This window comes from Eubalaena glacialis, chromosome 5 (genome assembly GCF_028564815.1).
Source record: "Eubalaena glacialis isolate mEubGla1 chromosome 5, mEubGla1.1.hap2.+ XY, whole genome shotgun sequence".
NCBI classification, from domain to species: Eukaryota; Metazoa; Chordata; class Mammalia; order Artiodactyla; family Balaenidae; genus Eubalaena; species Eubalaena glacialis.
This window is the reverse complement of record NC_083720.1, coordinates 147893779-147919130: the sequence shown is the minus strand read 5'-3', so window position 1 is coordinate 147919130 and position 25352 is coordinate 147893779.

Here is a 25352-nt window from a genome sequence, read left to right as displayed (position 1 = left end):
GGAAAAGAAGAAGTAAAGCTGTCACTGTTTGCAGATGACATGATACTATACATAGAGAATCCTAAAGATGCTACCAGAAAACTACTAGAGCTAATCAATGAATTTGGTAAAGTAGCAGGATACAAAATTAATGCACAGAAATCTCTTGCATTCCTGTATACTAATGATGAAAAATCTGAAAGTGAAATTAAGAAAACACTCCCGTTTACCATTGCAACAAAAAGAATAAAATACCTAGGAATAAACCTACCTAAGGAGACAAAAGACCTGTATGCAGAAAATTATAGGACACTGATGAAAGAAATTAAGGATGATACAAATAGATGGAGAGATATACCATGTTCTTGGATTGGAAGAATCAACATTGTGAAAATGACTCTGCTACCCAAAGCAATCTACAGATTCAACGCAATCCCTATCAAACTACCACTGGCATTTTTCACAGAACTAGAACAAAAAATTTCACAATTTGTATGGAAACACAAAAGACCCCGAATAGCCAAAGCAATCTTGAGAACGAAAAATGGAGCTGGAGGAATCAGGCTCCCTGACTTCAGACTATATTACAAAGCTACAGTAATCAAGACAGTTTGGTACTGGCACAAAAACAGAAATATAGATCAATGGAACAGGATAGAAAGCCCAGAGATAAGCCCACACACATATGGTCACCTTATCTTTGATAAAGGAGGCAAGCATATACAGTGGAGAAAAGACAGCCTCTTCAATAAGTGGTGCTGGGAAAATTGGACAGGTACATGTAAAAGTATGAAATTAGAACACTCCCTGATACCATACACAAAAATAAACTCAAAATGGATTAAAGACCTAAGTGTAAGGCCAGACACTATCAAACTCTTAGAGGAAAACATAGGCAGAACACTCTATGACATAAATCACAGCAAGATCCTTTTTGACCCAGGTCCTAGAGAAATGGAAATAAAAACACAAATAAACAAATGGGACCTAATGAAACTTAAAAGCTTTTGCACAGCAAAGGAAACCATAAACAAGACCAAAAGACAACCCTCAGAATGGGAGAAAATATTTGCAAATGAAGCAACTGACAAAGGATTAATCTCCAAGATTTACAAGCAGCCCATGCAGCTCATGCAGCTCAATAACAAAAAAACAAACAACCCAATCCAAAAATGGGCAGAAGACCTAAATAGACATTTCTCCAAAGAAGAGATACAGATTGCCAACAGACACATGAAAGAATGCTCAACATCATTAATCATTAGAGAAATGCAAATCAAAACTACAATGAGGTATCATCTCACACCGGTCAGAATGGCCATCATCAAAAAATCTAGAAACAATAAATGCTGGAGAGGGTGTGGAGAAAAGGGAACACTCTTGCACTGTTGGTGGGAATGTAAATTGATACAGCCACTATGGAGAACAGTATGGAGGTTCCTTAAAAAACTAAAAATAGAACTACCATATGACCCAGCAATCCCACTACTGGGCATATACCCTGAGAAAACCATAATTCAGAAAGAGTCATGTACCAAAATATTCATTGCAGCTCTGTTTACAATAGCCAGGACATGGAAGCAACCTAGGTGTCCATCATCGGATGAATGGATAAAGAAGATGTGGCACATATATACAATGGAATATTACTCAGCCATAAAAAGAAATGAAATGGAGGTGTTTGTAATGAAGTGGATGGAGTTAGAGTCTGTCATACAGAGTGAAGTAAGTCAGAAAGAGAAAAAGAAATACAGTATGCTAACACATATATATGGAATCTAAGGGGGAAAAAAAGGTCATGAAGAACCTAGTGGCAAGATGGGAATAAAGACACAGACCTACTAGAGAATGGACTTGAGGATATGGGGAGGGGGAGGGGTGAGATGTGACAGGGTGAGAGAGTGTCATGGACATATATACACTACCAAATGTAAAATAGATAGCTAGTGGGAAGCAGCCGCATAGCACAGGGAGATCAGCTCGGTGCTTTGTGACCACCTAGAGGGGTGGGATAGGGAGGGTGGGAGGGAGGGAGATGCAAGAGGGAAGAGATATGGGAACATATGTATATGTATAACTGATTCACTTTGTTATAAAGCAGAAGCTAACACACCATTGTAAAGCAATTATACTTCAATAAAGATGTTTAAAAAAAAAGAATAAATACATTTTAGAGGGTTTTTATTTAAAAAAAATAAATAAAGTGATTTTATTTGATCAAAAAAAAAAAAAAAAAGAATTGGCATATATACGCTACCAAATGTAAAACAGATAGCTAGTGGGAAGCAGCTGCATAGCACAGGGAGATCAGCTCGGTGCTTTGTGACCACCTAGAGGGGTGGGATAGGGACGGTGGGAGGGAGACACAAGAGGGAGGAGATATGGGAACATATGTATATGTATAGCTGATTCACTTTGTTAAAGCAGAAACTAACATATCATTGTAAAGCAATTATACTCCAATAAAGATGTTAAAAAAAAATGAGCTCATATCAAGCTTCTTTTCCAACCACAATGCTATTATACCAGATATCAACTACAAGAAAAAAGTAAACTGCAACAAACTCAAAAAAAGTAGAGGATAAACAATATGCTGCTAAGCAATTAATTGTGACTGAAGGAATAAAAGAAGCAATGAAAAAAACTTGGAGACGAATGAAAATGAAAATGCAATTATCCTGAATCTAGGGGATGCATCAAAAGCAGTTCTAAGAGGGAATTTTATAGCAATACAAACCTACCTTAGGAAACAGAAAGATCTTAAATAAACAATCTAACCTTATACCTAAAGAAACTAGAAAAATGAAGACAAACAAAACCCGTAGTTAGTAGAAGGAAAGAAATAATTAAGATAGAGCAGACATAAATGAAATAGAGACTGAAAAATACAATAGAAAAGGTCAATGAGACTAAGAGCTGGTTCTCTGCAAAAAACAAAATCTTTAGTCAGACTGATCAAGAAAAAGAGGGCCCAAATAAATCAAATCAGAAATGAAAAAGGAATAGTTAAAACTGACTGCACAGAAATACAAAGGATCATTAAGAGATTACTATGAACAATTATACACCTATAAAATGGACAACTTAGAAGAAATCGACAAATTCCTATAAATGTACAGTCTTCGTAGACTGAAACAGGAAGCAATAGAAACCTGAACAGATGAATTATCAGTAATAAAATTGAATCAGTTATTAAAGAATAATCCTAACAAAATTTCACGACCAGATTCTTTCACAGGTGAATTCTACCAAACATCTAGTGAAGAGTTAACATTTATCCTTCTCAAACTAATCCAAAAAATTGCAGAGGAAGGAATGCTTTCAAACTCATACTATGAGGCCAGCATCACCCTGATACCAAACCAGACACCCTTATACCAAACCAGACAGAGATATCACACACACACACAACTACAGGCCCAATCCCTGATGAACATAGATGCAAACATCCTCAACAAAATATTAGCAAGCCAAATTCAAGAATACATTAAAAGGATCAAACAATGGATCAAGTGGGATTTATCCCAGTGATTCAAGGATGGTTCAATATCTGCAAATCAATCAATGTGATATACCACATTAAAAATTTTCAATTGTTCTTCAGAACAAAAATCAGATGATCACCTTGAGAGATGTAGAAAAAGATTTTAACAGAATACCACATCTAATTATGATTTAAAAAATGCAGTGGGAACAAATGAAACATACATTAACATAATAAGTAGCACATATGACAAGCCCACAGCTAACATCATACTCAACAGTGGAAACTTGAAATCATTTCCTCTAAGATCAGGAACAAGACAAGGATGTCCACTCTCACCACTTTTATTCAACATACTTTTGGAAGTCTTAGCCACAGCCGTCAGATAAGAAAAAGTAATAAAAGGAGTCTAAATTGGAAAGGAAGAAGTAAAACCGTCACTGTTTGCAGATGACATGATACTACACATAGAAAATCCTAAAGATGCCACCAGAAAGTACCAGAACTCATAAATGAATTTGGAAATGTTTCAGGATGCAAAATTGATATATGGAAATCTGTTATCTTTCTATACACTAACAAAGAAGTATCAGAAAGAGAAGTTAAGACAACCATCCCAATTATGATTGCATCAAAAAGAATAAAACACTTAGGAATAAATTTAACTAAGGAGATAAAATACTTATACTTGGAAAACTATAAGATACTGATAAAAGAAATTGAAAGTGACACAAACAGATGAAAAGATATACCATCCTCATGGTTTGGAAGAATTAATGTTGTTAATGACCATACCACCCAAGGCAAACTACAGATTCAATGCAATCCCTATCAAAATACCAATGGCATTTTTCACAGAATTAGAACAAATAATTCTAAAATTTGTATGGAAACACAGAAGACCTCAAATAGCCAAACAATCTTGAGAAAGAAGAACAGAACTAGAGGAATCATATCCCTTACTTTAGACTATACTAAAAAGCTACAGTCATCAAAACAGTATGATATTGGCACAAAATCAGACACATAGATCAGCAGATCAGAATAGAGAGCCCAGAAATTAGCCCACACTTAAATGGCAATTAATCTATGACAAAGGAGGCAAGAACATACAGTCAGGAAAAGACAACCTCCTCTGTAAATGGTGTTGGGAAAATATAACAGCTACATGTAAAAGAATCGAACTGGACTACTTACTCACACATGCACAAAAATAAATCCTAAATGGACTGAAGACTTAAATATGACTTAAATATAAGACCTAAAGCCATAAAACTCCTAGAAGAAAACATAGGCTGTAGGCTCTTTGACAACAGTCAAAGATATTTTTTGGATATGTCTCCTCAGGCAAGGCAAACAAAAACAAAGATAAACAAATGTGACTACATCAAGCTAAAAAATTTTTGTACAGTGAAGGAAACTATCAACAAAATGAAAAGGCCACCTACTGAATGGGAGAAAATATTTGCAAAACATATATCTGATAAGGGGTTAATATCCAAAATATAGAGTGAACTCACACAACTCAGCATCAGAAAAGAAACAACCCAATTTTTAAAAGGGCAGAGACCAGAATAGGCAGTTTTCCAAAGAAGACATACAGATGGCAAACAGGCACAAAGATGCTCAGTATCACGATCATCAGGGAAATGCAAATCAAAACCACAATGAGATATCACTTCACTCCCGTCAGAATGGCTATTATCAAAAAGACAACAAATAACAAGTTTTGTTAAGGCTGTGGAGAAGAGGGAATGCTTGTGGACTGTTAATGGGAATGTAAATTGGTGCAGCCACCATGGAAAACAGCACAGAGATTCCTCAAATAATTAAAAATAGGAACTACCATAAGATCCAACAATTCCACCCCTTGGTATTTATCTGAAGAACACAAAAACACTAATTAGAAAATATATAAGCACCCCTATGTCCATTGCAGCAGTATTTACAATAGCCAAGACATGGAAGCAACTTAAGTGCCCACCATAGAGGAATGGATAAAGAAGATGTGGTATATATGTATGTATATATATATATATATATATACAATGGAATATTACTCAGCCATAAAAAGAATGAAATCTTGTCATTTGTGACAACATGGATGGCGCTAGAGGGTATTGTGCTAAGTGAAATATGTCAGATAGAGAAATATAAATAGTGTATTATTTCAATTATATGTGGACATTAAAAAATAAAACAAATTAACAAATATAACAAAACAGAAGCAGAGTTGTAGATATGGAGAAAAAAACAGGTGGTTGCCAGAGGGGAGAGGAGTGGGGAGAGCAAAGAAAGAGGTGAGAAAAATTGAGGTACAAACTTCTGGTTGTAAAATAAATGAGTCACTGGTACAAAATGTACAGTGTGGGGAATATAGTCGATAACTATGTAATATCTTTTATGGTGACATTGTAATGACTTTTCATGGTGATCGTTTTGAAATGTATAGAAATACAGAATTGCTATGCTGAGTGACAGGAACGTAGTCTTGTAGGTCAATTATATTTCAAAAACAAACTAATAGAAAAAGAGATCATGTTTGTAGTTATCAGAGGCAGGGGGTGTGGAGAGGGAAAATTAGGTGAAGGTGGTCCAAAGGTACAAACTTCCAGTTTAAGATAAATAAGTACTAGGGATGTAATGTACAACATGATCAATATAATTAACACTGATATATATTAAAAATATGAAAGTTGTTAAGAGAGTATGTCCTAAGACTTCTCATTACAAGGAAAAATTTTTTTCTATTTCTTTATTCTGTATCTATATGAGATGATGGATGTTCACTAAACTTATTGTGGTCATCATTTCATGATATATAAGTCAACTCATCATGATATATAAGTCAAATCATTAAGTTTACACCTTAAACTTTTACAGTACTGTATGTGAATTATATCTCAATAAAATCGGAGGAAAAAGAAATAAGCTCCTTTGTAATTATTTTTTGGATTTGACATCAAAAGCAAAAGTAATGAAGGCAAAATTAAACAAGTGGGACTACCTCAAACTAAAAAGCTTCTGTATAGCAAAAGGAGCAATCAACAAAATGACAAGGCAACCTATGGAACAGGAGAAAATATTTACAAATCCTATATCTGACAAGGTGTTAATATCCAAAATGTATAAAGAACTCATACAACTTAATAAATGAAAAACAAACAACCCAATTAAAATATGGGCAGAATAACTAAATAGATATTTTTCAAAGAAGACATACAGATGACCAAAATGTACACAAAAAGATGCTTGACATCACTAATCATCAGGAAAATTCAAATCAAAATGGCAATGAGATATTACCTCACACCTGTTAGAATGGCTATTATCAAAAAGACAAGCAGTAACAAGTATTGGGGAGAATATGGAGAAAAAGGAATCCTTGTCCCCTGTTAGTGGGAATGTAAATTGATACAGCCATTATGGAAAATAGTATAAATGTCCCACAAAAAAATTAAAAATAGAACTACTATATGAATCAGCAATCCAACTTCTCTCTATATATATCCAAAGGAAATGAAATCAGTATTTCAAAGAGATATCTGCATGCCCATATTCAATGCAATATTATTCAGAATAGCCAAGATATGGAAACAATCCAAGTGTCTATCAACAGGTGAATGGATAAAGATGAGGTGGATATATACAATGGAATATTATGCAGCCATGAGTAAGAAGGAAATCCTGCCATCTGAGAGAACATGGGTGGACCATGGATGAACCATGAGGGCATCATGCTAAGTAAAATAAGTCAGACAGAGAAAGACAAATACTGTGTGATCTCACTTACATATAACATATAAAGAAGACAAATTCATAGAAACAGAGTAGAGTGGTGATTACCTGGGACTGGAGGCTTAGAGGAAATAGGAATATGGTGGTCAAAGATTTCAAACTTCCAGTTATATGAGGAATAAGTTCTGGGGATCTAATAATATACAGTATGGTTATTATAGTCGATAATACTGTATCATATACTTGAAAGGAACTAAGACAGCAGTTCTTAAATGTTCTCACCACACAAAAAAAGAAATACTAATTATGTGACATGAGGGAGGTGTTAACTAAGGCTAGGTGGTTATCATTTTGCAACATATGAATGTATATACACGTACTTATACAAGGTCAAATGTCAATTTTAACTCTAAAAAGCTGGGGATAAAAACTACATGAACTGATTTATAAGGAAGCCTTACTTTCTTTGCTAATTGCCTGAAGCCAATAATGTAAATACCAGAATATTCTCTTTCTAGTAGTTCAACACTGGAGCTACAACCACACAATAAACAGCAAATAATTACTCAGATTGTCTAGGAAGACAATGCCTCCCCCTTTCCACTCAATTAAAAAAAAAACACTGGAAAAATTAAGATCTACCTCTGACAATCCTTCAAATGTCCAAATGCTCATTTTTAAAATTTGAGAAGAAAAATGACTAAATATGCTCCATTTTTAAGAAAGTCCTTTTCATTAATGTTTTACCTCAACCATAACCTGTAATCTGTCTTCACCAGGGCCTAATGCCTGGAAATGTGATTTCCTCATAGAGACAAACACAAAACTGTTCCAATTTGCTAACAGGACGCTGAAGATTTATAAATTTTACCTACCATTTCTCTTCTTCTCACTTCAGGTCTTCTTGTCATGCTTCTCTGAGATTTAATCACACACACAACAAAAATTTGATGTTCCTCTCTTGCTTCCTTGGAGCTATAATTTTAGTTTCTTTGTTATCTGCAGCATTTACCTTTTCTAGCCCATCAAATTCAGTCACAAGGATTTCTTTTTTGCTCTTCAGGAAGTTACACATTTCATTTGTAGTCATGTCCTGGTGCAAAGCAGTAGCAAGTTAGCATTATTCTACCATGTTCCTGCAACAGGTTTCATTTCCTTCTCTCTGAGGCCATGAATTTCTAATTTGTCCTCCATGTATGTGGCATTGATGATGATTGGATTGGGTTAGGGGACCTGTTTACAAAATATTTTCTTCAAATGTGCCATTTTCCTGCTTCTCAGCAGTTTTCTGGGACCTGGGGTTACAAAATTTAAGCACAGTAGAATCTCCTTTCACAAAGCCCAATTTTAGCACTGACTTATCAGGACCCTGGATGTGTCAGCCTCTTTAAACAATCTCTTTTCATGACCACAGTCCTCCTACAGGGGTACTCTTCCATGCATTTTCCAGGAAGGAAGACAGAGAATTGGGAAAATTAAATGTCTTCCTCAAGGCATCGTGTAGTCAAATCCTGGTCTGTTTTATTTATGAAGCCCATTTCACTGCCTCACAATCCTGCCTATCTAGTTCCCAGCAAATACTCCCTTGTCATTTTCCCCCTACCCTATAACATCAGTCATATCCATCAACTCTGACACCATACTGAAATCTGTACTCCAGGTTTCAAACTTGAGTACATCAGAATAATTTGGGGGTACAGATTAAAAATGCAGATTTTTGAACCCTCTCTGCAGAAATTCTGTCTCATACATCTGCATTTTAACAAGTGCATCACTTGATTATAAGGCAGGTGGTCTGAGAATCATACTTTGAGAAATACAGGCTGTTTCCATTTATATCCCACCATACCATACCTAAGCTTGCCTCTTATTAAAATGCCTCCCTTTTTTCATTTATTTAAGCCATAGAATTTTGGATTTTGTTTAATTTTGCTTTTTTGCTTGATGGATGACATACATTACTTATTGAAACCTTAATGACATATCATAATGTGGGTCAAAATCAAGATATTTACCTTAATATTTAGGTAATTCCATTGTGGAGATCTAGAGTATTCAATACCATTTCTTTTCTACCAATTCCTTTATCTATCTTTCAAATTCTCTTGTCAATGCTGTTATTCTTTCCATATTTGGGTTCACTCAGGCTAACAGAAGCCTACTATTGCTGTCATTCAGTTAGTGGAACAATCAACGACATTAATTAACTACCCTTCTACTAGACTCTGCGAGGAGTTGCAAGAATGAAAAACCTAGTAGATCCCTCCCCAGAATTACCAATTTAATCTAATAGGAGTAATAAGAAAACAAAAAACCAAACAAAAAACCATATGTTTACATTATAAAAAGAAAAATGACAGAAACACCAACCCATATGGTAGCTACCAATTTATGCATACTTGCAGTTAAAAACCATTTGCAAGTTCATGAACAATAGTTCTGTTTTGTCTTTCACTTTTGCACTAACTCTTCTTTAAGTGTAACTTAATAATCATTTGAGGCTCTCTTCCCCTTAAAAATTTAAGTAAATTTGGATTAATTAGCCAATATTTTGGCCTGGAAAGTCCAGAAATATCATCCCTGTGATTTCTGCAAATTCCTAACCTTATTTCCTCAGGTTCTATCTCAGAAATGAAGCTCAGCTCCATCCTTGTTTCCACGAAATATTTGACCACATAATGTTAGCAGTGTGGTAAGTTTACTGAGTCCTCACCTCCCTTTATGCCTGGTTATATTCCAAAGCCCACACTCCCTCCGCATCACCCTCCCCAATGTCCACAACTGCTTGGGAATTATAACACCACTTAGTCTCAGAGAGCTATTTATTATCTTTGCAAACCCAACTTCCACCAAATTCTATGAATACAATTTTCTCTGTCTCAGTTACGTCAGTAAAGTTGTACCCAGTAAATGGAAGAATGCTAAAAACTCTAAAGTTTTGAGTGTAAAACCAAAGATTATTACTCAATAAATATTGATTATACATCCACAATCTTAATGAAAGCAAAAAGCAATGGCAACTACATGATCAATTATGGTTTGTGCTCCCTTGAACAATCTGTTTCTATTTTAATTTAGTAGAAACAATGTTTCTAGTTTCTATTTTTTATACCTATGTGTGGCCTTTCAGCACGTAAAATTGATGACACATCTGGGCTTAAAATTATGCAGTTACTCAAAGGAGAGCCCCTTTAGGACACTCACGGCAGATTTGCATTTAACTTATAGACTTAATTTATATATTCATTTTTATTATATATACATAAAATCTACCTAAATATTAGAGGTGAAGGAAGGTGTTGCTTAGAGGTGAGTCCACTCTCAAAAACAGCTAAAACCAGGAGCCTGATGGTAAGGTAGTCTAAAACGGAAAGTCTGAAATCAGAGCCAACTGTGGCCATCAAGGGCAAGCAAGCCCTCCACACTACAGCCTCAGAGCCCAACCTGGTCTTTGATAGCTGGTCGGGGCTCCATAAAAGGCTGAGTCATTCCATGAGATGAGTATATCAGTTGATCATATAATGTTAATTCTGAATCAGCAAAATGTCAGATTTATATTTAGCATTTTCATTTTAAGAAAGAAATGTAAGGTATAGTCTATTTCAGAAAGATAAAGCAGTGTTTATACTCAAAAATGCAAGCCCTCAATTATTTGAAAAACAGTTACCTAAAATGGTTCCAGCTTAAGAATTATGAACAGAATTCATAAAAATTCCATTTATGAATGCACATAAAACAGGAGTAGATAAAGTTCAGGACTATCACTGATAAATCAATGAATTCATATAAATAGGTAGAAAATAGTAATCAAATCCTCATTGTTGTACCCTCCACATTATCATTTTTTTATTTATTTGAATTTGGGTTTTTCCCTCATATGAAAACATATCTAAAAAACAAGGTGTTCAGCATATAAAATAATCGCCTTTATTTGCTCTTGGTTTGCAAAGTCCATCTTTTCTTCATTTGTTAACTTTTGCATGGACTTAGAGGCTGCTGATTTAGGATGGCTGTTGCTAGACAAATTAGCAAATGACTCATCTAAAAGCACATGTGTGTTTGCTGACATTCTGACAAGCAGTGGCTGCATCATTGACCTGTGGACCTGTCCCATGCCAGGACACAGTGGGCTGAGTAACTCATGTGACAGGAACCAGATGAAGACTAGTCTGAAGAAGGACAGACATCAAGAAGGACAGAAAGGTGATACAGATGAGACGAGAGACCATTTCAGTCAACTGGGTAGCCTTTGTAAAAAATGAGACAAAGTCGAAAGAGAAAGAGTTTCTTGGAAACACAAGCTAAGGTTTCACGAGAAAAGAGAGCACATAGACAAGAAGAGAATTATAAAGCAAGTCAAGAGAACTGAAATCTAGAGTTTTAATTCAATTCACATTACAATTGTCAGCCATTATAAACAAATGGTAATAATTTAATGGAGCCTCATGTTAAGAAGACTCTCTCAAACCCTTAAATGATGCAGCACCTGCCTCTCCAGTGTTTTGATAAGTGGCTATTCAGCATCTTCTTAACATATCTTAGGTAATGAATTTCTTTCTTTATTAAGAAGGACATTCCTGTTATAAAACTGCTAATTATTAGAAGAGCTTCTTTTTGGTAATAGTCATTCACCATTGACAGTGGTAGCACGTGGAACACACAGCAGAAAATCTCCTACCTCCACCTGTTGCCCTCAGAGTATTTAAAAGAAAAAAGCCTAATGAGCCCTTCCCCTAGGACAGTGAATATTCTTACCCTTTCATCATCTAGGCTGTGCTATGATTAAAAATGTCTACACTCCATTTGTTATTTTCCTCACTTTCTGTTTATCCCTCAACCCAGTAACATCTGATTACTGATAGATTTTTCTCACCAATCTATATCTCATGCTTACCTTTGGAATTGTTCTAAAAAAAGACATTTAGGACAGATATGCTAACTATCAGACCAATGGACAAGACTAAATTTCTACATTACCCATTTTTCACATTTATCACCAATTTCCTCTAATCTGTCACCTTCACTGGCTTTTCCTAGTTCTCTGCTACCTCACTAGCCCCTTTACAGTGTTATAGATATCTTATTCTTCTACCAGACTGTCCAATACCAGTATTTTTCAGGTTTCCATGTTACATTCTCTTCTTTTTTCACTCTTACCTCTTCCTAGCAACCTCATTGGCTCTCATGATTTTGATTACCATTCTTAGGCTAACAAATTACAATTCTTTACTACTCACACAGACCTCTTTCCTAAGCTCTGTAAATTTGCTTATTTTGTATCTCCACCCAGATGTTCCAGAGGCCCTTCCAAATTAATAGATATAAAACTGGTCTTTTACTCTCCCCAAATCTATTCCTCACCTAGTGCTCAGAATCATCATTGGAGAGTGGCCAAGATGGCAGAGTAGAAAGACCCTGAGCTCACCTCCTCTCATGAGCACGCCAAAATCACAACTATCTGCAGAACAACCATCAATGAAAAAGACCAGAACCTACCAGAAAAGATCTACAACTAAAGACATAAAGAAGAAACCACAATGAGTCTAGTAGGAGGGGAAGACTCACGACATTATCAAGTCCCATACCCCTGAGTGGGTGACCCACAAACTAGAGAATAATTACAATGCAGAGGTTCTCCCACATTGGGCTCCCTAGCCTGGGGATCTGGAAAGACAAACCCCCAGAACATTTGGCTTTGAAGACTAGCATTCACACTCCCACAACCTAGTTCTGGACTTCTTTATCACTTGTCTAAACTCTTAACTGATCCTCTTCTTTTGAGTTTTGGTCTTTCTAGGCAGTCTTCCACATTGCCACCAGAATGACTCTGCCAAAAGACAACTAAGATTATGACAGTCCAACTCCTTGAAGCTCTTTACTCATTTTCTATGGCCTAGCAAAGCCCAAACACTTAGCATGGATCAAAGGCCTTTTGCAATCTGGCTTCTGCCTATGTTTTCTGCTTTTTCTCAAGTCAATCTTTCCATACTTTTCAGGCCTTAGCCGTTCTAATAGTTCCATCTGCTTATAAGGTACAAGTCTCTCTCACTTGGCCCCATCTTCTTAGTCCCTGGTAAACAACTCACCATTCAAAATCTATTTTGAATTTAACTGTTACCAAAAAACATTTCCTGACTAACCCAAACTCTTCTGTGTTACTCTTTTCTCCTGCATACTTATACTATGGCCTTATATCACATCATGTTCACGTATGTACACCTGTGTATCTACTCTGTGGAACTCTGAGCTCCTTGTAAAAGATCATTTCTTCTAAATACTCTATCCTCCCTCATCCCCTCCTGTGCATAGTAGTTCAATAAATATTTATTATATAAACAACTGTGGTTAATAAAATACAGAAATTATCATAAAAACTAGCAGTCTAGTAAGGAGAATATATAAATAAACCATTCAAATGTGACATATTCTGCATAATCCCAGGTCTGTATGGGTATCACAGAAACACAGGCTTCACAGACACCTCAGTTGTGTGTCGTAACGAATGTCACCTCAAGGCTTGACATATTCCTCTGTCCATGGATGAAAGCTATGAGAGTCTGGGAAAATATTGATAACTCCTACTTTCCATCCTGAGATACAGAAACAAAGAGAAAAAAAGAGAGTATAAAGGAAAAGGAGAAGGCTAGTGTGAGAAGCAATGAGGCAGGGCTGGGGAGGAAGAGGTAATCTCTGAAGTAATAGAGAGCCTGACACATGTAGGCACTAAACAAACATTTCTGAATCAATAAATAAGCAAATGAGTGGTAGTGGATAAGACAGAAGTAGAGTAGGAAACGTGAGGTCCAATAACACAAAAAGTTGCGATTTTAGCTACTAGCTCTCTCTGGTGTGATTAACCTACCACTGAGTGGATCTTCTTGATATACCAACTTTCATTCCCCATTATCTTAAAACCACTAATAAGGTACAAACCTCATGTTCAAGGCTATGAACTGTGATGGAAGGAAAGTAACCCATTTTTAAAGACTTTTGGGAAACTGCCAGAAGAGGCAACAATAAATATCTGATTGTTGATTGATTCCACTATAAATTCATAAACATCACCTTAAATAAGCCCATGGTCTTGCCCTGCAGTGGTGACGGTTGCTCATATCTGCAATACATTAAAAACCGCTGAATTATACACCTTATATGGGTGAATTTTATGGCATGTGGACTATATCTCAGTAAGTCTATTTTTTTTAATTAACAACAACGATAACAACAAAACAACTATATGGAAATGGCCCCAAATTTTATGTCCAACTTAGATTTCTGCTCTGAACTCCAGACTCATACAGCCAATCTCCACATGCATTTCTCAAATGCATCTCTGGATCAGCCCATTAAAAAAGCCATCCTGGCCTCCCCTCCCAAGTGACCTATTTCCAGTACTATCTCCATCTAACACACATGCCACCTGCCTTCGTCCTCTTAACGCAAGCCTCAAATCCATCAGTTACTCTAAGACTTCCCTTCCTCACTTTCCTTATCAAACCCAAGTTAATGCTCACATGCATCCACTTCCTTCTATCTCAGCTACCACCCTCTGGTGCCAGACCCTGTTGTCTGCACTGGACCACTGCCACAGCTTTCCAATTACTTGGCCATATCCACTTGCCCACCCCTGCCCACTTCAATTCATTCTCTAATTCTATTCAGAGCTATTGCATCCAAATATAAATATGGTGTGTGGCATCCCTTTTCTCCATGCCCCCTTCCAGTTTAACAACCTTCAAAGGACTTAAAGATCAAAGCCCTTGACTTGGCCCACAAGGACCTGCTAAGACCAGCCCCTCCTTCTCCCTAGCTCATCTCATACCACGCTCCTGCTGCCTTTCCAGCCACACTCACCTCCTTTCATTTCATTGAATATCGTGTTTCTCCTTTGCCTGTGCTGTCCTCACTGTCTCAAACAACTCACCACTTACCCCTTCCTTTGCTTACTTAAATCTTACTCTTCCCTAGTGTCTAAGCTTCTTAGAGAAGACTCCCCCTGCCATCCCTGGCCAGGTCAATTTTATGTGCTAATAGCACAGTGTGACCCTCCCCATCTTCATTCCTATCACCATTATGATTGTACATACATCTGTGTCTGCTTTCGGTTAGTTACTATCTTTCCTACCAAATGGCTACCTCTATATGGGCACCAGCCTTGTTTCTGGTTTTGCTATATTGTTACTGGTTGTTATTTTGCCATACTCAAATGCCTGACTTAGTGTCTGTTCCACAATAGTACGTTCTTAATAAATACTTTTTGATTGGCAATAAGTTACAGGAGAAACACTTTATTTTACTTGGGGACTTTCTGTGCTCCCTCCTGAGCCTCCCAGAGGCAGGACTTGCCAGGTCGTGGTCGGTGCAGTTGACAGCTCCCCGGGGCAGGCTTCTCTAGGCATTGACCTGCTTTCCAAAGACAACGTTGGGACATCTGGGGCTTCTGTTTGGCTAAACAGGGCAGGCAGCGATGACTCGGTTGGCTATGTGGAAACTGTTTGGAAAATGCAGCTTTACTTGGGGATACTGAGGAGTCGTGGGAGAAGGAGAGGAAAATGGTGAAGCAGCTCAGAGTGAGAGAGAACTGGGGAGGGGAGGACATCCAATGGGAACTTTTGTGAAGTTTGCCTTGTGGTATCCAATTTAAACACCCTCCATATTCCCCATTAAACCATCGGTAAAACTTAATTAGCTTGCTAATGAGCAGTGGAATTTTGTCTGGTGTGGGCAGGGCCATGCCAGAAGAGGATTAGGCAAGTTGCTGAGTTCTACTTCAAGGTAGATGCAGGATAAGAACACAGCACTTCCCTGTCATTCAAACACACCCAAGAACTCCAATAGGAGTCCTATCCTATCCTCCATCTCACCTGGTCCTTTTGGAGATTTAGAAGAAAGAGTTGTGCATCTCTTCGACTTTCCACTTACCTCATGGTATTGCAGATTGGTACTCCCATATAAGATAAGTGAAGTATTTCAAATAAAGTGGCTTGACCATGTAAGATTTTCTTTTTCTCACCGTGATCAGAGGGCATTTCCAGGAATGTTTTCTAAACATCATTTAGCTGTGCTTTTGGTTTTGTTCCAATAACAGTGAAAAACTAGGAACTACAAGTTTGTGAATTCTCTAGGTTTATGAAAATGTTAAGCAATGGAATTGCACATGTACAGTGAAATGCAACTGTTATCAAATCTTGAACATCTGAATGAACTATTTCAGGAAGTAAGAGCATTTTTATGGCATGAATGGGCAGGAAAATGACATTTGCTTACTCTGTACTAAAGTCAGTGCATTATTTTGTATTCATGAATACATTAATCCCAGAGGCTATGATGGGAAGGTAGAATTATAGCACTGTTGTGTAGCATTTATGATGTCTTTCCTGATTTTTCTAAATAGAGGAAGTCTCTTTTATTGGTTATTCTTCACAGTAGTATTGTAAGACAAGTCAATCTCCTTATCTTGACAGTATATTTGAAACCACTGACAGAGAAGTGAAATAAACTGCCAGCATCACTAACAAGTGAGTGAGATAGCTAGAGTAAGCACTTTTGTGTCTGGGTTACCAGACAGTTTTATTTTCAACTGCATCACATGGGCTTCACAGGTCACAGAAGAGCTATCATGTGAAGATATGCAAAGTTAAAGGCAATCTCAATTCCTGCCTTGGGAAAGAGCTACATACTGCAAAATATTTTTCATCGATTACTTTATATTCAAAACCCTGCAAATTAAGGTCAGTATGGCTTCCAGTTCTACCAGTGAGGAAAACGCGACCCAGATAAGTGAAATGATGCCAGAATGTGCAGAGCTGTGGCTGGAATCTCACTAACCAGTTGTACGAGGTTACAATTTATATGCATTCTTTACACTAAAGATTGTGCATTTCTAAAGTCATAACATCAGCTCCACAGCATGACTTTCAAAGAGACAGAATTGTTCTTTTTTGTATCGTGCACATTGAAAAATGAATTAAACCAGGTCTCCTGGTCCTGAAAATGAAAAGAGAGGTTTTTTTCCTCATACAGGCACAGTATCAATTTTTTATAATACATAAGTGTAGAATGAAAACAAAAGAAAACAAAATGATTTACAAAGTGTGTCAATTTTTGTAATATCCAATTGTATGATGGAAACAAAAGAAAACAAAAACTATTTACAAAGTTTTTTAATATGGTGCATCAATGAAAAGAATTAAATATTAAATTTTTACATTCCATTATCTCTAAATACATATTCAGTGAGCTAGCTTCATATGTTTTGGATTTTTAAAGTGTAGTCAAAAATATAAAAGACAAGGAGAAGGGAAATGAATTGGTTTTTTTCATAAAACCATAAAAACACATTTTCTCTAGCACAGGACCAATCAGCTCAATAAAAACATTTACTAAACTAAAAGAAATTTTTGGAAGGAATCACATAGCCTAGAGCAGAGGACATTTTCCAGAAAAGCAAAATATTGATACATGTTTCAACAAATAGTTAGCAAAACAACAACAAACTTATTTTAAATACTCCAAAATGTTTGTGTTTTTAATTTGGGAAAATCCTATCTCCAGTGGGAAATATGTCTAATCAGTTCCAAAACATTAAAGTTATTTTTCTTTCATTCTCAATTAAAAATTGGTTGGGCACATGATTATGTATTTTCAGAGACAAAATAGTTGCCTTTTCCTTTAACTGTATAATGTAACAGTGGATTCAGGGTCAGTTGTAGATTTCCATCAGGACTGTTCTCAAAGCTTCCAACTCCATTAAAATGAAAAATAGCATTAAAATGTAAAGGTCTTGACACTGAAATGTTTTACAATTATCAACCATCCAAATAGATGCCAAGCAGAATTATTTAAAGGAGCTGCAAAGTTACTTCTCGGGTAAAGCAGAGTGACAGCTGATATAAGTAGCTCCATTATTTACATATCTCTCCTACACTGCTCTAGAAATGAACAAATAAGAATTCCATGTTGTTTTGTTTGCTTTTTTCCCCCCCATTAGAGGCTTTTCACCAGCCATGTTTCTTTCACCTGAGGAATGAATTCATATCCCAAGTCAATTAGTAGGTAAATCTTCAGCAATGTAATTGAAATTATAATTCAGACTTCTGATCAATAACAATGTTAGCAGGTCAATAACAGCCACCCAGAATCCTGTGGCAGTTCCTGAGATAGAGAGAGTTTTAAAGGAAAAAGGAAAACTAACTCCAAATAAATGAAAGGAGTACTTAGAAGCATAGAGGTAGAAAAGAGATAACAGAATACATAGGAGCAGATAAAGAAAGTTTATTGGAATGAAAAGGAGAAGGAGATAAAGTGTACTGGAGCAGGATTGTGACGAAAGCAATAAACCAAGTGGAAAAAACTAGGAAGTATTATTGTTCTTTTCATTACGTTAACAGTGCTACCAAAAAGATTATTTTCCTGACTGAGTTTGCTTCTATCAGCAGTTTTAATGTGTGAATTATATACAATGGTGATGCCTTGCAAGATTTACACACACACACACACACACACACACACAAGAACAGGCCTTGTACAGGGTGCATTCCATAAAGGAGGCACTTTACCTGTTAACCTTATTCTGGACATCAGAAACTTGACTACAAATATCCTCACCTTGGCCACAAAGTTCAATCTCTCTCCTTGATAAAAGCTGAATGAGACGTTTCTAACCAGGGCATTAAAGACGCACAAAGGGGAGGAGGAACGTGGAATTTAGTTGAGGATGACGTTGCTTGAGAGCCACACTCAGCTCCGTGAAGCACAGAGGGTGAAGTTGAGGGTGATATTTGGCTTGCATTTCTTTTTCTATTTGCTGACACAGCTTGATGGCAAATGTTCCAAGTGTGGTTTGTTTCCAATTGTGCTGCCCTAACTGCCTGTGCCTACCTGGGAATGCTTTCTTTTTTCTGCTTTGCTGCCTCCCTTGTCTTTGAAAGAAAGAACACAACTGCAAGGTAACTGTAGTCAGAAAGTCAGCCACCATTTCCAAACACCCTTCATTTGCTATGCAATAGAAACTAGAGAGGTAAAGAGCTAGGAGGAGGATTGTAAATAAAGACTCACCGCTCCACCGCTCCCTAAATTAACATATAGTTTTGCCCCATGTCTGTGGTCTATGAATGTTTAAGAGCAGTCTGAATCGACTAGCCACTTCAGAATAATGTTATACTTCACAAAAGTTAGGAGACCTGGTCCTCTGCCTCTTTTCTGAGCTATTTTCTATATATCAAAGGAACAGGAAAAGTACACTGGACTGTTTCCAAATTGAAAATTCTCTCACCCACTCTGCCCACAGCTCCTGGTTTGAGCAGAGATGAACTCTCTAAGCCCATCGTGACTCTGTTCACAGAGTAAACCTCGTCCCATCTACTCCACTCTGCTTCTCCTTCCAGAGGGCCTGGAGCAAATGCACAAGCCTTGGAAACTCATGCTTCTTGGCCAGACCTCATTCCTTAGGCTACTCCTTTAGACAAGCCTAGCCCATGGTCAAGGCTACTCTTGACTTTACGGATGATCTGGAACCTGTCAGGCCCAGTGCATTAACTTGCTTGATGTCAATTTCAGATCACTATATTATTTTCAGTGTCAAATTATTCAATGTGGTCTCTCTCCCACTGCAAAGGCAACACCAACTGCTCTGGTTAAAAATTCTAACCTACATATTGGTTTCCTGTCTTGATATTTAATTCTCACTACTTTTAGGCTATATAAGAGCATAAATCTTCATCTTCCAAGTTACCACCAAGTCCATGAAGCATTTCATGATTTTTACATTGAGTTGTTTCTCTTACTAACTTCTGTACCTAAAAGAAAGGAAATCAGTGATGGAAATCAGTGACATATACCAGACACTCCAAAATCTCTGCTTTTAAAATATGAGAGATAGCAGTAACTCCAAACAGACCAAATACAGTAAGTGTATATACTTTTTTATATGCACCAAATAACATGGCTTCAAAATATATAAAGAAAAAAAAATTGATCCTCAAGGAGAAACTGACAAATCTAGTATCAGGATAGATTTTAACACAGTGATCTCAATAATTGATACTGATTCTTTGAAGTAACTACTCCATTTCTAAATTTTGAAATTTAAAAATGTACTTCTATAAAATTCATGGTTTCATAGCTAAAAATTAATTAGCCAAGTTTCTCACTTAATAACTAAGAAAAAAGAATAGAATTAAACCTAAAGAAAATAAGGAATAAAATAATAAAGTTAAAAGCTGGAATCAAACAGGTAACAAAGAATCAATAAAACAAAAGTTGCTTCTTGGAAATGACAAATATAATTTAAAATCATAACTGGTGAGAATATAAAGAAAAAAATTAAATGAACAAATAACATCAAGAGAGAAAAGGGAGATATAACCACAGATGTAGCAGAGATTTTTAAAATTAGAGAATATTATGAAAATCTTTGGAATTAAATTTTAATATTTATACAAAATAGAAAAATTCCTAGAAAAATTTAAGTTACCAAAACTGACTCAAGAAGAAGTAGACAACAAGACTTGTCATATATTCATTAAATAAATTAAATCTGATCTTTAAAATTCTCTACCAGCGAATACATCATTTTAGATGATCTTTTAAGCATTCTATGAAATGAAGTTCTATGAAACATTCAAGGAATATATAAATCCAATCTTAACCAATCTCTTCCAGAGAATAGAAAATGTGAAGTATCCCTGCATGGGTTAGGATAACAATAGGGTGTTGTATCAGGGACTCAAAGCTAATTCAGTGGCCTAAAGAAGATATAATTTTGTTTTTCTATTACATAACAATCCTTGGTTGGCGTTTTAGACAGAGAGGGATGTCATTCAGGACCCGTTTCTTCAACCTTGTTTTTAGGATTTTTGGTTTTTGGTGTTTTGGTTTTTGGTGTTTTGTTTTTGTTTTTGTTTTTTTGTCTGATTGATTGCAGATACATCCACATTCTGGCTCATAAGAAGTAGACAGAGAGTGTATGGAAAATGCAAACCTCAATATTTTAAATCTCTGATTGTAAAATTGTGTGTATCACTTTTGCTCACATTCCATTGGGATCAGTATAGTGAGCAGTGAAAACCCAACTTCAAAGGAGTCTGTGAAAACTGTCACTGCTCTACATTAGTATGTTTAGACAGGCTTCAACTCACTTCTATTGAAAGTATGCAAGTAGAGGATGGATGACACCTGTTTGATGTACTGTGAAAGGAATTCCTGCATCAGAATAAAGGTTTCTCATGTTCTAATCTAAGAGTTTTTCATACTCCAAGAGTGTGTGAATCTATCATATAGTTTTCTCAAAAAGTAAACAAAGGGAGAACAACAGAACAAGAAAATGAGTATAAAATAAGAAGGCTGAAGGCACCAAAACAAGCCATTCACTCCAAATTTGCCTGTGTTTGGAGGTGAGAAATAGGTCATGTTAGCGCTAAGATTATAGTTCAGGGAAGAGTGATTCAGTCCCTTGTTGCCTTAAATCCACGAATTTACCAATTAAGGGCCATTTCTGTATTTTATATGTAACTACCATCATGACATACCTCAACTGACTCATTAGATAGTACAGGAAGATAACTCAAATTTTATGTAGCATCTACCATACTAGATGTTTATAAATAATATTTCATTTAATCTTTCTGTAACTGCATTTCTATAGATGAAGAAAATTACAATTAAAGAGATTAAACCAATTGCCTGAGGTTATACATTTCCTGGGTTTCCATTTCCCTGATTTATACAAAGGATTTCTTTTCATTTAGCTCTAATAGCCCAGTTATTTGGGGATTGGAATCACTACACCACACTGAAGGGCAGTAGTAACAAGTCATTACAGGTAAAGTTTCATATTTTTAATATAAAATACTTGCATGTGGAAACTAAGATATGTAATTGTATCTGGAAGAAATATATTTATGATTATTAATTGTAAAATATATTTTTTTGAATTTTGAATTTTATTTTATTTATTTTTTTATACAGCAGGTTCTTATAAGTCATCCATTTTATACACATCCATGTATACATGTCAATCCCAATCTCCCAATTCATCACGCCACCACCCCCACCCCCCCGCCGCTTTCCCTGCTTGGTGTCCATTCATTTGTTCTCTACATCTGTGTCTCAATTTCTGCCCTGAAAACCAGTTCATCTGTACCATTTTCTAGGTTCCACATATATGCATTAATATACGATATTTGTTTTTCTCTTTCTGACTTACTTCACTCTGTACGACAGTCTCTAGATCCATCCAAGTCTCAACAAATGACCCAATTTCGTTCCTTTTTATGGCTGAGTAATATTCCATTGTAGATATGTACCACATCTTCTTTATCCATTCGTCTGTCGATGGGCATTTCGGTTGCTTCCATGACCTGGCTATTGTAAATAGTGCTGCAATGAACATTGGGGTGCATGTGTCTTTTTGAATTATGGTTTTCTCTGAGTATATGCCCAGTAGTGGGATTGCTGGATCATATGGTAATTCTATTTTTATTGTTTTAAGGAACCTCTATACTGTTCTCCATAATGGCTGTATCAATTTACATTCCCACCAACAGTGCAAGAGGGTTCCCTTTTCTCCACACCCTCTCCAGCATTTGTTGTTGGTAGATTTTCTGATGATGGCCATTCTGACCAGTGTGAGGTGATACCTTATTGTAGTTTTGATTTGCATTTCTCTAATAATTAGTGATGTTGAGCAGCTTTTCATGTGCTTCTTGGCCATCTGTATGTCTTCTTTGGAGAAATGTCTATTTAGGTCTTCTGCCCATTTTTGGATTGGGTTGTTTGTTTTTTTAATATTGAGCTGCATGAGCTGTCTATATATTTTAGAGATTAATCCTTTGTCCGTTGATTCATTTGCAAATATTTTCTCCCATTTTGAGGGTTGTCTTTTCGTCTTCTTTATGGTTTCCTTTGCTGTGCAAAAGCTTTGAAGTTTCATTAGGCCCTATTTGTTTATTTTTGTTTTTATTTCCATTACTCTAGGAGGTGGATCAAAAAAGATCTTGCTGTGATTTATGTCAAAGAGTGTTCATCCTATGTTTTCCTCTAAGAGTTTTATAGTGTCCAGTCTTACATTTAGGTCTCTAATCCATTTTGAGTTTATTTTTGTGTATAGTGTTAGGAAGTGTTCCAATTTCATTCTTTTACATGTAGCTGTCCAGGTTTCCCAGCACCACTTATTGAAGAGACTGCCTTTTCTCCAGTGTATATCCTTGCCTCCTTTGTCATAGATTGGTTGACCATAGGTGTGTGGGTTTATCTCTGGGCTTTCTATCTTGTTCCATTGATCTATATTTCTGTTTTTGTGCCAGTACCATATTGTCTTGATTACTGTAGCTTTGTAGTATAGTCTGAAGTCAGGAAGTCTGATTTTTCCAGCTCTGCTTTTTTCCCTCAAGACTGCTTTGCTATTTGGGGTCTTTTGTTTCTCCATACAAATTTTAAGATTTTTTGTTCTAATTCTGTAAAAAATGGCATTGGTAATTTGACAGGGATTGCACTGGATCTGTAGATTGCTTTGGGTAGTAGAGTCATTTTCACAATATTGATTCTTCTAATCCAAGAACATGGTATATCTCTCCATCTGTTGGTATCATCTTTAATTTCTCTCATCAGTGACTTATTGTTTTCTGCATACAGGTCTTTTGTCTCCCTAGGTAGGTTTATTCCTAGGTATTTTATTCTTTTTATTGCGATGGTAAATGGGATTGTTTCCTTAATTTCTCTTTCAGATTTTTCATCATTAGTATATAGGAGTGCAAGAGATTTCTGTGCATTAATTTTGTATCCTGCTACTTTACCCAATTCATTGATTAGCTCTAGTAGTTTTCTGGTGGCATCTTTAGAATTCTCTATGTATAGTATCATGTCATCTGCAAACAGTGACAGTTTTACTTCTTCTTTTCCAAATTGTATTTCTTTTTCTTCTCTGATTGCCGTGGCTAGGACTTCCAAAACTATGTTGAATAATAGTGGTGAGAGTGGACATCCTTGTCTTGTTCCTGATCTTGGAGGAAATGATTTCAGTTTTTCACCATTGAGAATGATGTTTGCTGTGGGTTTGTCGTATATGGCCTTTATTATGTTGAGGTAGGTTCCCTCTATGCCCACTTTCTGGAGAGTTTTTATCATAAATGGGTGTTGAATTTTGTCAATAGCTGTTTCTGCATCTATTGAGATGATCATATGGTTTTTATTCTTCAGTTTGTTAATATGGTGTATCACATTGATTGATTTGCGTATATTGAAGAATCCTTGCATCCCTGGGATAAATCCCACTTGGTCATGGTGTATGATCCTTTTAATGTGTTGTTGGATTCTGTTTGCTAGTATTTTGTTGAGGATTTTTGCGTCTATATTCATCAGTGATATTGGTCTGTAATTTTCCTTTTTTGTAGTATCTTTGTCTGATTTTGGTATCAGGGTGATGGTGGCCTCAGAGAATGAGTTTGGGAGTATTCCTTCCTCCACAACGTTTTTGGAAGAGTTTGACAAGGATGGGTGTTAGCTCTTCTCTAAATGTTTGATAGAATTCACCTGTGAAGCCATCTGGTCCTGGACTTATGTTTGTTGGAAGATTTTAAATCACAGTTTCAATTTCATTACTTGTGATTGGTCTGTTCATATTTTCTATTTCCTCCTGGTTCAGTCTTGGAAGGTTATACCTTTCTAAGAATTTGTACATTTCTTCCAGGTTGTCCATTTTATTGGCATAGGGTTGCTTGTAGTAGTCTCTTAGGATGCTTTGTATTTCTGCTGTGTCTGTTGTAACTTCTCCTTTTTCATTTCTAATTTTATTGATTTGAGTCCTCTCCCTCTTTTTCTTGATGAGTCTGGCTAATGTTTTATCAGTTTTGTTTATCTTCTCAAAGAACCAGCTTTTAGTTTTATTGATCTTTGCTATTGTTTTCTTTGTTTCTATTTCATTTATTTCTGCTCTGATCTTTATGATTTCTTTCCTTCTGCTAACTTTGGGTTTTGTTTGTTCTTCTCTCTCTAGTTCCTTTAGGTGTAAGGTTAGATGGTTTATTTGAGATTTTTCTTGTTTCTTGAGCTAGGCTTGTATAGCTATAAACTTCCCTCTTGGAACTGCTTTTGTTGCAGCCCATAGGTTTTGGATTGTCGTGTTTTCATTGTCATTTGTCTCTAGGTATTTTTT